The sequence below is a fragment of the Schistocerca serialis genome, chromosome 12, assembly GCF_023864345.2.
Source record: "Schistocerca serialis cubense isolate TAMUIC-IGC-003099 chromosome 12, iqSchSeri2.2, whole genome shotgun sequence".
Taxonomy (NCBI): domain Eukaryota; kingdom Metazoa; phylum Arthropoda; class Insecta; order Orthoptera; family Acrididae; genus Schistocerca; species Schistocerca serialis.
Window position 1 is genome coordinate 92,185,355 of NC_064649.1, and position 16,008 is coordinate 92,201,362.

The window sequence follows — 16,008 nt, forward strand, 5'->3', positions numbered from 1 at the left end:
TGGCGACAGTCACTCATTGTCGGCCGTCGCTGTTGCAGAAGCTGGATGTTGGCGCGCCTTCTTCTCGACACGGTCACCAGACGAAACGGGCTCTTGATGTGCGCCAGCTAATGCTTCCCGTCCGCGACACCATGTCAGAAACTATCATCGCAAGTCGAGCGCAATTACATGCTGCCAAACCCCGAAAGCGCGGCAACTCGCGGGAGCGTCACACAACACACCTGCTCCACTGCACTACTCCAGCCAGACTCTCTCTGCCCGCGCTCCACGCGGCAGAGTTCACTACCAAAGATCCTACACACTTTGATTCTTCACACGACCCATCGATGTAATCGTTCGATAGCAGTTTTCCCCAGGCAAGACCCAGCGTAAAAATACAAATAATATTTACGAAACAAACCAATTGTACATCGACATAAGTGCATAAATATATATATACAAACAGTAAAACAATTACAATATATAAAGAGACAGAAATGTCATATCTTGAGGTAACAAAACAAGGAAAAAAAATAATAGTACAATAGATGGAAATAGGAGGATATGCATTTCCGGCGTTACACTGTTCTCCTTATAAGCCCTAATTTCTCTGCCCCTCCTGTCGTGGTCATTTCGTAATACGTCTGTGGGACGGACTGATACGTTGCCTCGGTGTCATAGTAAATACGGGCCCCAGAAAAGTGCCACAAACCTAGTGGAAATTTTTTACACTAACATATTGTGTATTTCCGAGGAAATCAGCAATCACATGTTGTACAGTAGATTCTATGGTCCATCTAGTAGATTGCAAGCATTTTTAAAATTGTGGCTGATTGATGTTCCACATGAACCAACTTCAGCAATGTACTGCAACATAGCACGTAAATTTGTCAATGAAGTGGACAAATTACTCTTGTAACGGATGTATTCGCATCTGAGGATGTTTCGCGTGGAACAGAAAAGGGTCCAAAATTTGAAAATGCAAGCAGTCCCTGGACGGACAATAAAGTCTCTTGTAGCCAGTGGAAAGGTGTTGCATGTCGCTTTTTCTCAGCAGGGCCCGCAGTTTCTTTTCGCTAGAAGAGACAGGAGTTCCCGCTTTCTCCAGCGCCCTCCCTCAATAATACCAACGCGGCGGCTACCTGTCTGCTGCAGCTGTCACAGACCTCGCTCCACGGGGAAGTCCCCCTTTCGACACTCACCGCCGAACTGCGGGCCGGACAGTCCAGTTTAATTACTCCAGCGTGACCACTTCCCGCGAAGAGCGGCGCGTGATCGGCGTGCCGAAGGGGCGAACCCTTTCGAAACGCTCAGCTCGTGGCTCCATCTACGGTGAGACGCCGGCGTTTGCGCAAGACGGCTGGAATGGGAGCGTCCCTGTTCATCAGACGCGCCGCGAGCAAAACCTGCGTCCCGGCCGCATTCTGACGGTCTCAGCTGGCTTGCGTCACTGTGTCTGCGAGAAGCGGCGAGCGAAACGAAAATGGTCGCATCACTGTCTGAACCGTTATACGTCTATGTCTACATCTGCATACATTTTCTCCCCACCCACAAGGGTAGCTCGTGGCACTACTCGTCATTTCCTATCAAAGTGGACCATACGCGAAATGTATGTCGGCGCAGCAGAATCGCTCTACAGTCGGCTACAAATGTCGGTTCTCTAAATTTTCTCAACAGTGTCCGGCCGAAAGAACGTCATCTTCCATCCAGAGGTTCTACATCTACATCTACATGATTACTCTGCAATTCACATTTAAGTGCTTGGCAGAGGATTCATCGAACCACAATCACACTACCTCCCTACCATTCCACTCCCGAACAGCGCGCGGGAAAAACGGACACCTAAACCTTTCTGTTCGAGCTCCGATTTCTCTTATTTTATTTTGATGATCATCCCTACCTATGTATGGGCTCAACAAAATATTTTCGCAATTGGAAGAGAAAGTTGATGACTGAAATTTCGTAAATAGATCTCGCCGCGACGAAAAACGTCTTTGCTTTAATGACTTCCATCCCAACTCGCATATCATATCTGCCACACTCTCTCCCCTATTACGTGATAATACAAAACGATCTGCCGTTTTTTTCACCCTTTCGATGTCCTCCGTCAATCCCACCTGGTAAGGATCCCACACTGCGCAGCAATATTCTAACAGAGCACGAACGAGTGTAGTGTAAGCTGTCTCTTTAGTGGACTTGTTGCATCTTCTAAGTGTTCTGCCAATGAAACGCAACCTTTGGCTCTCCTTCCCCACAATATTATCTATGTGGTCTTTCCAACTGAGGTTGTTCGTAATTTTAACACCCAGGTACTTAGTTGAATTGACAGCCTTGAGAATTGTACTATTTATCGAGTAATCGAATTCCAGCGGATTTCTTTTGGAACTCATGTGGATCACCTCACACTTTTCGTTATTCAGCGTCAACTGCCACCTGCCACACCATACAGCAATCTTTTCTAAATCGCTTTGCAACTGATACTGGTCTTCGGATGACCTTACTAGACGGTAAATTACAGCATCGTCTGCGAACAACCTAAGAGAACTACTCAGTTTGTCACCCAGGTCATTTATATAGATCAGGAACAGCAGAGGTCTCAGGATGCTTCCCTGAGGAACACCTGATATCACTTCAGTTTTACTCGAAGATTTGCCGTCTATTAGTACGAACTGCGACCTTCCTGACAGGAAATCACGAATCCAGTCGCACAACTGAGACTATACCCCATAGGCCCACAGCTTGATTAGAAGTCGCTTGTGAGGAACGGTGTCAAAAGCTTTCCGGAAATCTAGAAATACGGAATCCACTTGAGATCCCCTGTCGATAGCGGCCATTCCTAGTTGAGTTCACGAAGCACCTCCGTAATACGTATTGTTCGAAACTACCGGTAACAAAAAAATGTTCAAATGTGTGTGAAATCTTATGGGACTTAACTGATAAGGTCATCAGTCCCTAAGCTTACACACTACTTAACCTAAATTATCCTAAAGACAAACACACAAACCCATGCCCGAGGGAGGACTCGAATCTCCTCCGGGACCAGCCGCCAGTAACAAAGCTAGCAGCACGCGCCTGTATTGCTTCAATGGCTTCCTTTATTCGGAACTCATGGAAATCCCAAAGACTTGAGCAGTATTCAAGAATGGTTCGCATAAGTACTCTATACATGGTCTCCTTTACAGATCACCCGCACTTCCCTAAAATTTTCCCAATTAACCGAAGTCGACCATTCGCTTTTCCTACTATCCTCTTTCCATTTCATATGCCTTTGCAACGATAGGCCCAGATATTTAAGTGACGCCGGCCGCTGTGGCCGAACGGTTCTTGGCGCTTCAGTCCGGATCCAAGTGGCTGCTACAGTCGCAGGTTCGAATCCTGCCTCGGGAATGAATGTGTGTGTGATGTTTTTAGGTTAGTTAGGTTTAAGTAGTTTAGGGGACTGATGACCTCAGATGTTCAGTCCCATATTGCCTAGAGCCATTTGAACCATTTAATCGACGTGAATGTATTGAGCAGTTACTTCAATATTACAGGATTGTTTTCCTTACTTATATGCACTAACTTACATTTTTCTACATTTACACTTAGCTGCCATTCATCACAACACTTGGAAATTTTGTCTACGTCATCCTGTATCTTCCTACACTCAGAACGGCGACACCTTCCCGTAGACCATTATCAGTAAACAGCCGCACATTGCTGCTCACCCTGTCCGTCAGACCATTTGTGTATAGAGAGAATAATAACGGTCCTGTCACCCTACCCTGGGCACTCCTGATGATGCTCTTGTTTCTGACGAACGCTCACCCTTGAGGATAATGTACTGGGATCTAAGAGGGTTGTCCAGAAAGTAAGTTCCGATCGGTCGCGAAATGGAAACCACAGTCAAAACCCGATGAAGCTTTGCACAGATGTGTTGGGTGGTGGCTCTAGAATGACTGTCGATCACATCGAGACGGTCTTTTCAGTTGTGAGCGCACTGTGAGCGAGTAAAGGTGCCCAGAACAGCAATGTCTCCCGCCAAGTAGGAGGGCCCGCTGAGAGGCTTCGCCTTAATGAATGCAGCCCGCCTGACACAACTGCCATGCACTTCCTTCTTCGTGGCAATTCTCAGCCGCACTCTGCAGGGGCAGTGAAGACGCTCCTGCAGCCTTTTCAATGGGAAGTGATCGATCACCCACAACACAGTCCTAATTGTCTCGTCCTGAGTATCATCTCTGTTCACATGAAACGCTGGATACGAAGACAACACTTGGGCGCAGGCTACACGCTATAGACCTGCGTAGAGAAGTATCGGAAAGCACAGGCGGCTGCTTTCTATGACGATGGTGTTGGAAATTTGGTATAACGCTCCGACAAATGTGTAAGTCGGAGCGGCGACTATGTAAAGAAGTATCTGGAAAGTGTAGTTAACTCTTGCAAATAAAATGTTTTTGATTTTCACTGTGGTTTCCATTTAGCGACCGATCGGAACTTACTTTCTGGACAACCTTAGTGTTACTTAGGAGGTCTTCGAGCGACTCATATACGTGGGAAACTTCATTAACGGTCTGCAGTGGGTCATCGTGTCAAACACTTTTCGGAGATCTAGGAATATGGAATCTACCATGGTTCGCATGATATGTGAGAAAAGGGGAAGCTACGTTTCGCTCTCTAATTGTTGATTTCTGGACAGCAGCTCTCCGTCTCGAGGAGATTTATTATATTGCAACTGAGACTTTGTTCAATAATTCTGCAGCATTATCATGATAAACTGAAAAGAAGAAAGTCGAAGCGTTTGAGATTTGGTGTTGGAGACGGATGTTGAAAATTGAGTGGAGTGGTGAAAGAAGAACTGGGGAGGTGCTCCATAGAATTAGTGAGGAAAGGAAAGCTTTGAAAACAGTGAAAAGAAGGAGGGACAGGATGATTGGACATCTGTTAAGACATCAGGGAATAACTTCCATAGTAAATGAAGGAGCGGTGGAGGGTGAAAACTGTAGGGGAAGGCAGAGATTGTAATGCATCTAGTTAATAATTGAGGACGTAGCCTGCAGTTGCAACTTTGATATGAAGAGGTGGGTACAGGATTGGAATTCGATGTGGGCCGCACCTCACCATTTAGAAGGGTGATAGCTTTTAATCTTTACTAAAGTAACGTGGAGTTGAGTTCACTCTATGTAAAGGAAGCAGAATTGCAGAAATCTCGCGAACACAAATCTAAAGCGAATTGATCGATTTGTTGCCTGGGAGTTAGGCATCCCACAATACTGTTGTGTTTGTCGTGTGAACGGATTCTCGCCATTATGTCCTTGTCCTGAAGAAAGACGGTTAGAAAACCAAGAATTACTGCGAAAAAGAGCATCATTTCATTGATATGTTCGACATTTGTATCAAGCCGCGGTGAGATTGTTAGCATAGCGAGGGTAGGTTACACAGCATGCAGGTTTTCGCTGGCATCATCGTGTAGTGGAGCAAGGGGGAACGCGCAATCGTACACAACGGTTGGATGAAAACATGGAAACACTGCGAGAAATGCTACTTGAACAGAAATGCAGATGCTAGGCAAGCCTGCGGCTTGCGCTGTTGTGTTTTGCCACAAACGACACCTGTGTAATGGACTCAATACTTTGCAAGTACCAGTCGTGGACAGTTACGTAATTGCGAGTGCGTTATGTCGGAGCTCAGTGAATTAGAGCCCTGGCAAATCGTTGGTTCTCTCTGGACGCTTCCGTAATCAAGGTAGCCGAAATATTTGGTCTCAAGAGGCACCGCATTGAAGATTTATAGTGCATACAGAGGAAGCGGAAAAATATCATGCACTAACTCAAGGGCGGAAATGTGTGTTGAGTGATCGTGACAGACGGTCATTGCAGAGAGTTGTGACGAAAAGTAAACGGTCGCCAGCTGCAAAAGTCTCTGCAGAATTGAATGTCCCAGTCACTAATCTCGTCTGCACCAAAATAACACCAAGCGGGGTTACTGGTCGACTTGGAATTTCAAAGCCACTTATCAGTCACGCGATAATCCAAAATAGCAAAACGTGGTACCGAAGTCATACCTTGCCTATGGAGCAACGGAAGAACGAGTCTCGTTTCACATCGTTGCCACTTCAGGCCGAGCTTACGTGGCAAGAATAAAACGTGGAGGTCGTTCGCTGACGATTTGCGCAGCCATATCGTGGTACTGCGTGGTCCTATGGTTACTTTGCAAGGACGCATTACTGAGAAGGACCATGTGAGCGTTTTGCGTGATGAAGTCCATCCAGTCTTATAGTGTTTGGCACTGATCATGATGTTCTGTTCCAAGACGACACGGAGGGGCCCTGTTCAAACTTGTCGCATCGGGTGATTTTGTGAGCACGAGGACGAACTGTCGCATCTCTCCTGGCCAGCATAGTCATCAGATCTCAATATTATTCAGCCTTTGTCGTCTACTTCGGAGAGAAGCATGTGTGATGAATATCCACCTCCATAATCGTTACCTGAACTGGCCACTATTTTGCAGGAAGAATGCTGCAAGATTTCCTTGAAAACCACGTATTTATCCATTCCTAGACGACTGGAAGCTGTTTTGAAAGCTAGCAGTTACCTACTCTGTATTAGTCGTGGTAATGTTTGTCTGTGGTGTTTCAATAATTTCCGTGTAACGTTTAATAAGATTCAAATGGTTCAAATGGCTCTGAGCACTATGGGACTTAACATCTGTGGTCATCAGTCCCCTAGAACTTAGAACTACTTAAATCTAACTAACCTAAGGACATCACACACATCCATGCCCGAGGCAAGATTCGAACCTGCGACCGTAGCAGCAGCATGGTTCCGGACTGAGCGCCTAGAACCGCTAGACCACCGTGGCCGGCGTTTAATAAGACATATAAAGTAAGGACTTCTCAGGGAGTGTAGTTCCCTGGGAAGTCGCTTCACACTCTAGATCGTATATATTTCTCTCTATTTGTTTATCCGAAGATATGTCTTCTAGGCGGCACAGCATTTAATGGTGCGACGTAATCGTCCGCTTACCAACCTCTAGCAAGGTATGAATACCTATGAAACTGATGCTGCGCGTCCGCTTCGGCTGCTGCGCGGTCGGTGCGGTGCATTGCCAAGCGAGAGCGCCCAGGTTCGCTTCCTGACCGGGTCGGAGATTTTCTCCGCTCGGCGGGTGTGGTATTCTGTTGTCCTTACGTTTGTATCGTCATAATTGACATTTCACTATTGAGTTGGCTGAATGGACACCTCCCAAAAGCCAATAAATTGATAAACAAAACCTTGATGCTATGCAGTCGGTTTCTCGCAGAAACGCGGTGTTCGCTGCACTGCATATCGAAATTGCTCTTAGGTTCCTCTTATGCACTTACCAGGTAAGGGCGGAAGAGAACATCGATGCTGGCGTCTTCTGATGGTTAAAACTGGCCAGAGATGCTTCAAAAGGGGGAATGATGACGTAACGGTCAAAAATAAATAGCCCATGATGTTATTTGAGAGGTATCAAAATGTAAATAAACCTTGCTGTCTTAAGCTAGCTGTCAAATACAAATAGCCCATGCTGTCTATGTAAGAAGAACCGGAATGTAAATAAACACTCCGCCGGCCGTGGTGGCCGAGCGGTTCAACGCGCTTCAGTCCGAAACCGCGCGACCGCTACGTCGCAGGTTCGAATCCTGCCTCGGGCATGGATGTGTGTGGTGTCCTTAGGTTAGTTAGGTTTAAGTAATTCTAAGTTCTAGGGGACTGATGACTTCAGATGTTAAGTCCCATAGCGCTCAGAGCCATTTCATTTCATTTTCAAATAAACACTGCTGACGTACACTAGTTGTCGAACACAAATAACCCACGCTGTCTGTGGCAGGTACCAGGATGTAAATGAACGATGCTGTCATACACTAGCTGTCAAATACAAGCAGCTCAAGCTTTATCTGTGACTGGTCATGCAGTAGCTGCCAAATACAGATATCCCAAACTGCATACGTGACAAGCACCAGGATGTAAACAACCACTGTTGTTTTAGACTAGCTTTGAAATACAAATAGTCCATGCTGCCTATGTGACAAATAGCAGATTGTAGCCGGCCGGGGTGGCCGAGCGGTTCTAGGCGCTACAGTTCGGAACCGCGCGACCGCTACGGTCGCAGGTTCCAATCCTGCCTCGGGCATGGATGTGTGTGATGTCCTTAGGTTAGTTAGGTTTAAGTAGTTCTAAGTTCTAGGGGACTAATGACCTCAGAATTTAAGTCCCATAGTGCTCAGAGCCATTTGAACCATTTAGCCATTTGAAGCAGATTGTAAACAATGTTGTCACAGACTAGCTGTCAAATACAAATACAGACAGTTGACGCCGACTATGTGACGAGTACCAGAATGTAAACAATCGCAGGTGTCACATACAAATAGCCAATAGTGGGTAATCGAGAAGCACTTCTGTAAATGGGTGACTGTCAAATTGTCATCATTGTGTGAACGTACCATTTATAAAATGGTTCAAATGGCTCGATGCTTATTGGACAAAGCCGGATGATGTAATGGCGGACACTACAGAATGCACACATTTCTTAAGTACACAGCAGAATGTTTCACAAATTATAAAATAAACGTTACCAGCAATGCGCACATACCCGTAAAAGACATGTAAGAAAGCAAGAGGCAGGTTTGATAAAAGAAAATGTTCAACATGTATAAGTTCTTTAAAGAAGATACACAAATTCTGTACTGAACATCAACCGTGAATAGATAATCATGGAATGCCCGAGCACTCCTCACGGTTTTACGAGATAATCTTCATTTAACTTTCACAACTGTGAATTCAGTACTATCTATATTTCAGCGCAATCACGGAATTCCTTTGCCCACCAAGGACATAATAACAAATTTGTAATATTTAAAATTTAGCAATTTATATTCATCTCGGTGAGCAGTTACAGTCCCTGCGCGATAAAGGCTATCTGGTGGCGTGCGTCACGCTGGGCGTGGCAGGTGCCAGGCGCTCCTTGTCCGGGTTGCCGTGGTAACGGTGCTGCGGCGACTAACTGGACACCTGCCCCCTGTCCACTGCGCATGCGCGGTCATCCGGTCCTGTCCCGTGGAAGCCCTGCCAAAACTCGCCCACACTCAACTGACTTCTGCCCCACATTCCGCCCCACAGTTCTTCGTAATCCGTAGCGCGTCAGATCGCGTTTTCCTTGAAAGGCGTCGCTTAAGCGTTTCTGTAACACTTTCTCTCCAGCAAAAAGCAGTAAAATACCGATTCTTTGAAGAATTGATTCTCATGTATGAGATCACTTTGCAAATGAAATAATGAGTTAAATATTTGAATGAAACATGTAAGTGAATAAATAGTTTAGGAAAGATTTGAAATTATGTTTGTTTGTTGTCGCAAAGCGCTCTCTTTGTCGAACACTGGATGAGTATAGGCAGGGCAAGGCTCCGTTTTAAGCAGTAATTTTTTACGTATTTCAACGTTTGTGACGTCATATCTCGTGAATTATGAGCCGTACAATGACATAATTTAGCTGGTATACTTAGTGGTATAAGTCAATACAGTTTCCAAAGTGTGTTGTGAATAGACTTTGTAATAAGGAATTAATAAATCAATACATGGTTCCTGAAATTATACTGCATGAAACGCGAAAAATGTAGTAAGAAATAAGCTTTTTCCCCTTAATTATTTGTTGGGGCCGGCCAGAGTGGCCAAGCGGTTCTAGGCGCTACAGTCTGGAACCGCGCGACCGCTACGGTCGCAGGTTCGAATCCTGCCTCGGGCATGGATGTGTGTGATGTCCTTAGGTTAGTTAGGTTTAAGTAGTTCCAAGTTCTAGGGGACTGATGACCACAGCAGTTAAGTCCCATAGTGCTCAGAGCCATTTGAACCATTTTTTATTAGTTGCGGATGTCAGTGAAAAAATCGTCATTTTTTTCTGTTTTCCATCGTTGCTTAGTTGCTTCAGAATTCATGGAGGCACGTTCCGTCTATGCAAGTAAATGAAAGGCATTTTGTTTATTGCCATACACGTTTCGCCTCTTTTTTTGTGCAGCCTCTTCAGTGGCCTGTAATACTCATTTCTTTTTATATCGATTTGCAGTGCGGTTACCCCATATGTGTGGTCATGGAGATGAGTTGAGTAGTGCCCATGCTCCAGCTGGCCGATTTCCGGCGTTCTTTCATCCACATTTGTTACAACACATCAGTTACACATAGTTTAGACAAGAAGAGAATAGAAGCTTTCGAAATGTGGTGCTACAGAAGAATGCTGAAGATTAGATGGGTAGATCACATAACTAATGAGGAGGTACTGAATAGAAATGGGGAGAAGAGGAGTTTGTGGCACAACTTGACAAGAAGAAGGGACCGGTTGGTAGGACATGTTCTGAGGCATCAAGGGATCACAAATTTAGCATTGGAGGGCAGCGTGGAGGGTAAAAATCGTAGAGGGAGACCACGAGATGAATACACTAAGCAGATTCAGAAGGATGTAGGTTGCAGTAAGTACTGGAAGATGAAGAAGCTTGCACAGGATAGAATAGCATGGAGAGCTGCATCAAACCAGTCTCAGGACTGATGACAACAACAACAACAACAACAACAATATCAGTTACATCACTTGCACTTTTCATTTTATTATCAACATTACACACTATAAACACACATATTGATCAAAAATGGTTGAAATGGGTCTGAGCTCTATGGGACTTGACATCTGAGGTCATTAGTCCCCTAGAACTCAGAACTACTTAAACCTAACTAACCTAAGGACATCACACACATTCTTGCCCAAGGCAGGATTCGAACCTGCGACCGTAGCAGCAGCGCGGTGCCGGGCTGAAGCGCCTATAATCGCTCGGCCACAGCCACCGGCCATGTTGATCACAAAATGAAAAGTGCAAGTGATGTGTTGTAACAAATGTTGGTGAAAAAACTCCGGAAATCGTCCAGCTGGAGCATGGGGACTAGTGAACACACCTCCAGGGCCACACCTAGGGGCCAACAGCACAGGAAATCGTAAATAACACCAAACGGTAATTTCACCTCACGAAATTTGTGCTACGAAAGCTGATTGTAACCTGAAAAACAAGAGAAAAGCATGGCATAATCTGACGTAATAACATATTGTATTATTATATGTAAAAAAGAAACTTGTATTATAGGCCATTGAAGATGCTTCACGCGTGTGGAAATAAACAAACTGCCTTTCGTTTAGTTGCTTAGACGGAACATACCTCCATGAACCCATGAAAAAAATGTTTCTTAAAGGTGGTGGTGGTGATGGTGGTGGTGGTTAGTGTTTAACGTCCCGTCGACAACGAGGTCATTAGAGACGGAGCGGAAGCTCGGGTTAGGGAAGGATTGGGAAGGAAATCGGCCGTGCCCTTTCAAAGGAACCGTTTCTTTACGGTTTGATATTGCGTGTAAAGTCTGTTGCAAGTCACCAACTGCTCTTATTCCGAAATAGTGGATGAATATAGTCTAGGTGGGGGGTTACGTTTCCTCAAGACACATACTCTGTTTCTAACTTACAAGGGGAGGCCACGACGTTTGGAACGCGGATTTACTGCAAACTTGGTACACTCGTAGTACTCCATGAGGACAACAAAATTTGTAAGTAGTAGCGCGTACTTCTCAAGCGTTACTGAGAAAATCGCAAGATAATTTCGGTCGTCCAATATATACCTGTGCGTGGTCATTGTTATCACGAACCGGCGGCAGCCGACTGGTTAGCGTGCAAGCCCATGCCGGCACGGTAGCTCAGCGTGTTCGATCAGAGGGCTGCGTGCTCTCTGTAATAAAAAAAAAGTGATTCAAGGATTGAACAATCATCTTCAACGGATGTCTGGTGACGTCCGCCCATACCAAAGGCAACGAATCCCCGTAACCATTGGGTCGCTGGATCGATTCCCGTTCGTCAGTTTTTTTTTTAATTTTCAACACAGTCATTTTCTTTACTATTTATATTACAGTTGATTGTTGTTGTGGTCTTCAGTCCTGAGACTGGTTTGATGCAGCTCTCCATGCTACTCTATCCTGTGCAAGCTTCTTCATCTCCCAGCACCTACTGCAACCTACATCCTTCTGAATCTGCTTGGTGTATTCATCTCTTGGTCTCCCTCTAGGATTTTTACCCTCCACGCTGCCCTCCAATTTTAAATTGGTGATCCCTTGATGCTTCAGAACATGTCCTACCAACCGATCCCTTCTTCTAGTCAAGTAGTGCCACAAACTTCTCTTCTCCCCAATCCTATTCAGCACCTCCTCATTAGTTACGTGATCTACCCATCTAATCTTCAGCATTCTTCTGTAGCACCACATTTCGAAAGCTTCTATTCTCTTCTTGTCTAAACTATTTATCGTCCATGTTTCACTTCCATACATGGCTACACTCCATACAAATACTTTCAGAAGCGACTTCCTAACACTTAAATCAATACTCGATGTTAACAAATTTATCTTCTTCAGAAACGCTTTCCTTGCCATTGCCAGTCTACATTTTATATCCTCTCTACTTCGACCATCATCAGTTATTTTGCTCCCCAAATAGCAAAACTCCTTTACTACTTTAAGTGTCTCATTACCTAATCTAATACCCTCAACATCACTCGACTTACTTCGACTACATTCCATTATCCTCGTTTTGCTTTTGTTGATGTTCATCATATATCCTCCCTTCAAGACACCATCCATTCCGTTCAACTGTTCTTCCAGGTCCTTTGCTGTCTCTGACAGAATTACAATGTCATCGGCGAACCTCAAAGTTTTTATTTCTTCTCCATGGATTTTAATACCTTCTCCGAATTTTTCTTTTGTTTCCTTTACTGCTTGCTCAATATACAGATTGAATAACATCGGGGAGAGGCTACAACCCTGTCTCACTCCCTTCCCAACCACTGCTTCCCTTTCATGTCCCTCAACTCTTATAACTGCCATCTGGTTTCTACACAAATTGTAAATAGCCTTTTGCTCCCTATATTTTACCCCTGCCACCTTCAGAATTTGAAAGAGAGTATTCCAGTCAACATTGTCAAAAACTTTCTCTAAGTCTACAAATGCCAGAAACGTAGGTTTGCCTTTCCTTAATCTAGCTTCTAAGATAAGCCGTAGGGTCAGTATTGCCTCACGTGTTCCAATATTACAGTTGATATAATGGGAAAAAAATAGGTGTAATCGGATGAAGTTTTACCTCGGAGGTTCGAGTCCTCATTCGGGCATGGGTGTGTGTGTGTTGTCCTTAGCGTATGTTAGATTAAGTAGTGTGTTGCTATGCATAGGGACTGATGACCTTAGCAGCTTGGTCCCATAGTCCATACCACAAATGCACGCTTGCGCTTCAGTGTGCACGTCTCTTATAGTGTATAACATGACACTGACTCACTGGAATTAGACCTACAGTAAGGTCTTATTACGCCTTTAGCGAATCATTGAACTTTCTGAATTCCAAACTTGACAATATGAGTGACTTTCAAGAATGCATCAAATTAGCTTCAGACAATAACTCGCTAGACATCTGCTCAATCGGAGACGTAGCCAACTAGATCGCGAACTGCGCGTGCTATTTGGCCGCCGACCAAGTGCGACCATCGGGCGGTGACACAAAGGCAGGTGGGGGGGTAACGGGGCGAGTCGGCGGCGGCCGTGGAATTGCATACGGAGGGGCGGCCACGGCGAGCTTCCGCCGCCTGATGCCTGGGTGCGCGCTAAACCGCAAGTCCAGCCTGCGACACAGTTGGAGCAGAGCAGAGCAGAATGCCTCGTGGTCTGGTTGGGCCGCCACCAGCGCGGCGCCGACCTAGCCCAGTGGGTCATCTGGCAACCACTCCGTCTGCCGCGCACCTGGACACTGACCTGCTGTAGGGCGCTTCCGCGTGAATCGACTCTAGCGTCACTCAGGGTCCCCTCCGTGCGGAACCATACCAAGTAAGGTACTGTGTCCATGTTCCGTTCTGGCCTAAGTCTTCAATGCTATTTTTTTTTAATTGAGAAGGAAAGAAAGTTATACTTGAGACGGGTGTTACGATTAACCAAGGAAAACCCCCAGTTGGGCAACGGGGCCAAAAGTAGTTGGTTACTGTCGAATTGCAATTTACAATTTCTTTATTGATTACTTCAGCCATTAAAAGTCATTTATTTACCACTTGACTAGGAACAGATCAAAAAAAGCTAGCAGGCGTGAGTGCCTTTTCAAAACAATTTACTTTACAGTTAACGGCCAAGCCATTTTACTTAAAACCGGCTTTGATAAAACATTTGATAACAAATCAAAATTTTCCAAGTTATGAAATTAAAAACTTTACTTTACCGTTAATAGCCAAGCCATTTTACTTGAAACAGAGCCGGCCGAAGTGGCCGTGCGGTTAAAGGCGCTGCAGTCTGGAACCGCAAGACCGCTACGGTCGCAGGTTCGAATCCTGCCTCGGGCATGGATGTTTGTGATGTACTTAGGTTAGTTAGGTTTAAATAGTTCTAAGTTCTAGGGGACTAATGACCTCAGCAGTTGAGTCCCATAGTGCTCAGAGTCATTTGAACTTAAAACAGACTTTGATAAAGCATTTAATAACAAAATTAAAACTTTCCAAGTAATGAAACGAAACACCAATTTGCATACAATTTCGCTAACGAACACGTAAGGAGCCACTTCTTTTAAATGTTGGCACAACAAGATATTAATTTCAAGGGCTCGCTAACAGGGAGGCAGAAGTAGCATTCCCGATTTTAAAACCCGACCGACCGACTCGTCACCGCTACGCAACCAACCGGACATCCCCCCAAAGATCTCATTCCCTTACACAAGGCTAACAGGAAGCAACGGCTCGAAGATCGATAAGACCGGACACGCCGCCAGAGGGTAATCTCAACAGAATCGTACGCAGCATCACGATAAATATGTAAGAATCAATTAACGATGGAATGAAAGGACTCAGAACAATCTTTACAGCGCGATATATGTTGAGAGCCGACACACGGCTCAATACTCTACCACTGCTACTAATCAGATGTACACGTACAAGGTATCTGAAAACGATCTTTACTGTCTTGACCACTTATATGTGAGAATTGGAGATAGATACATGAGTGCAGTTTGCGCAACCAAGGTCAGACAAATCTCTTCTTCTTTCCCCCTTACAGTCTGACGAAAATTGTCACTCCTCAGCAGATGATACTCTGTGTGCAACGGCTGATACAGATCAAATCTAACACACATGTCCAATGCCGGAACATTTGTATTTGAGTACTTACTCCCTTCGCAGCGTGAGAGTCACTTCTGTCTCTAAGCTGGTCGTAGGTTGTGTCCCAAAAATTAACAGCATAGAGACAGAAGTGATGACACTTTCTGCAGAATCTGAGCATCAATTTGCAGGACAATGCTCAAGCACGTACAGTGCAAGCTGTTACTGATTTGTTTGACTGATTGGGCTGCTAAGAACTATATCACGTACTGCACTCCCCTGACTTAAGCCCTCGTGAGTTCAACTCGATTTCTAAACTGAAGGAAACACTTCACGGCATTCGCTTCTGAACTGCTACAAATTCGTCGGGCAGTAGACCGCGCCGCTCGAACTGTCAACACAACTGGCACTGCTAAGAGTATCCTACGACTTCCACATCGCTGGCAACGGACTATACACAATGCTGGTGACTATTTTGAAAGTCAGTAAAACTTTGAAACACGTATGTACTTTGTACGAGCTGTAATTAAATAGTTGCCAGTATTAAAGTTCCAACCCTGGTAATATTTGCCAACTAGTCAAAAGTGATAGTTCCCAGCCGTGCAGATACTCTGAAGGGATACAAATTCGCTTCATAATTTTATGGAAAAGTCAGTTTCCATACCAGCTAAGGAATAAAGACATTGTCAAATGTTCGCTGTTCTTCTGAAAGTACATTCTCTCCAGCCTTCAAATGTACCCTTTGGGCAGCGATATTCTTTCTGTGGTCGAAAACATCGAAATTGGGCCTTATTTGTCCTGTCAGTAAGTTATGTAATGTAAACGATCGGTATATTTTCAGTTTCAACACAGAACTCTAAAATAACGAAATAAGGAAAATTAAAAGCATAAAGCTAGAA